Source organism: Phyllobates terribilis, unplaced genomic scaffold, assembly GCF_046119375.1.
Source record: "Phyllobates terribilis strain yellow unplaced genomic scaffold, ASM4611937v1 Scaffold_2954__1_contigs__length_97054, whole genome shotgun sequence".
Classification (NCBI taxonomy): Eukaryota; Metazoa; Chordata; class Amphibia; order Anura; family Dendrobatidae; genus Phyllobates; species Phyllobates terribilis.
In genome coordinates, this window is record NW_027365708.1 from 37501 (window position 1) to 40000 (window position 2500).

Genomic DNA, 2500 nt, shown 5'->3' on the forward strand with positions numbered 1-2500 from the left:
CGCTCAGGGAGATGGCGTGCGGGGGTGGGCCTATGCGGCGCCACCGTCTGGCTTAGACCTGCCTCCGCCGCGGGGGGTCCTCGACCCACCGGCGGACAGGCACGAGGATTGGGAGAGGGGGGCTGGCCGTCGGGGTCCGCCGCGGCTCTGGCACTAACCCGGCGACGCTGAGGTCACGTGGGTGGTCGTCGGCCTGGCCGTGTCGGCGTCGCCCTCCAGCGTAGTCCCTCTTCCCGCTCGCGCCCGTAACCTCAAAGGGATGCCCGAGCGGCTTTTCTTCCCAGGGCTGCTCCCCGCCCAGGGCGGGAGCGCAGGGGGATCCCAGGTCGGCCTTTCACCGTACTCCCTACCTCTTGGCCCTCGTTCCTTCTCCCGTTCTCCATCTAACCCCTTGGCTCTGGGGTTTCCGCTCTCCCTCTCTCGCTCTCTCTCCTGCTCCCTGGCCGAGCCGCCTGGGAGGACGAGGGTCGAGGGGGAAGGCAACGGTCGGGCTGGGGCACACCGCACGGTGAGAACCCCCTTCGCCTGCCTCCACACCTCTGTCGTCCTCCCCACTGACGTAGGGGCTCGGGAAAAGACTGGAAATCGCGAAGCTCGGCAGTGGCGCGGAGAGGCCACCCACCGCCGCCGCTGTCGCCACCGCCGCGGAGGCCGCCCTTTCGGACACGAGGGGCAGCGCGAGCCTCCGCTGGCCGGGTACGCATCTGGAAGAAAAGGGCCGCCCTCGGAGAAGATCGCTGTGCTTCCCCGCACAGGGAGCGATTCGGACGACGGGCCCCCACGCCTGGCTGGGTGGGCGCCCCGCCGTTCGCCCGTACGGGTCGTCGGACCACTGCCTTCGCTCGGTTCGGGTCAAACTCCCCACGGCTCGGCCACCTCCGCAGACGGGAGGCGAGGCCGGCATGCGCGCCCAAAGATAGGTGTCGGAAGCCCGGGGGTAGAGGAGGAAGGGGACCGCTCACCTTAAGCCAGCGCGGGCTCCAAAGCCCGGGCCGAGCGAGCGGCGCCACCTCCCCACCCGGGAGCGCTGCGCCAGATCGATCGGAGGAAGAGCAGGGGTGCATGTAGGGACTTGCCCAAGTACGGAGGCTGCAAACCCCTGTCGTCGGGAGATACGTGCCCACGAGTCCTGGAAGCGCGACTCGGGTACAGGCGCCCTTGCGGGGGGGTACTGGATGTGGAACAGCACTGGGGTCGAAGCCACAAAAGCATCCGCCCTCATGGAGCCTCTCCTCGGCCTAAAAATCCAGATTTTAGCCTTGACGGCGCCCCCATGTGGAGAACCAGGGCCCGCGGGGGGGTCTGGCCAGGCTCACTTCAACCCAGGAACACCTCTCTGACTTGGGATAGGCGACCGGCAAAAGTCCCCCCACGCAGCTGCGGAAGCCTGGGTTCAGCCAAGGTGCAGACCTCCAGCCGAACAGGGACTCATAGCCAAAACGCATACCCAGGCCTACGGAGGTGAAAACCAGCTTAAATGAGTCGAAATGTGTCGGGGCTGAGAGGTACCTCTCTCTCATATATTCTGCCGGTGGTGTGCAAAACTGGGTCTTTGCATGGAGTGTCACCCTATACCCACTTTAGGGACGCATGCAAAAAAGTGCCCGATCGCCTGGAACTGTCAGGCGGATTCGGCTCCCTGGAATTTCCTCATTCTGGTTCTTTTTCACTTTTTGTCTCTTTTGCGACATCTAGTGGGCAGGCTGCATTACTGCAACCGGGGACACCTCAAAACGCTTGGAACTGGGGAGCGGGCTCAATTTACAAACGTTTTGCGGGTCCTGGAAGTCAAAATTGTGACTTCTGAAAACGACTAAGTATCAAGGACTCATCGCGCGAATCGCTCTGGAACTGAAATCGGATGCGCGCACTGACATGCTCCCCTCTCTGGAAGTCTGACACAAGTTGAAAAATTTTCTAAGTCCCCAAAAATTTTTTTTTTCAACTTTTTTTCAATTTTCCCCCTGTGGGATATATATTTTACCCACACTTTTGGAGCCCTCCTGGGATGCCCTCTAACATACTAGAACCTCATTTTGTGGAAGTTTTCACAAAATTGTGAAATTTTCAAAAAGTCAGAAATTTTGCCAAAAACGACTAAGTATCAAGGACTCATCGCGCGAATCGCTCTGGAACTGAAATCGGATGCGCGCACTGACACGCTCCCCTGTCTGGAAGTCTGACAAAAGTTGAAAAATTTTCTAAGTCCCCAAAAATTTTTTTTTTCAACTTTTTTTCAATTTTCCCCCTGTGGGATATATATTTTACCCACACTTTTGGAGCCCTCCTGGGATGCCCTCTAACATACTAGAACCTCATTTTGTGGAAGTTTTCACAAAATTGTGAAATTTTCCAAAAAGTCAGAAATTTTGCAAAAACGACTAAGTATCAAGGACTCATCGCGCGAATCGCTCTGGAACTGAAATCGGATGCGCGCACTGACATGCTCCCCTCTCTGGAAGTCTGACACATGTGTGAAAATTTTCTAAGTCCCCAAAAA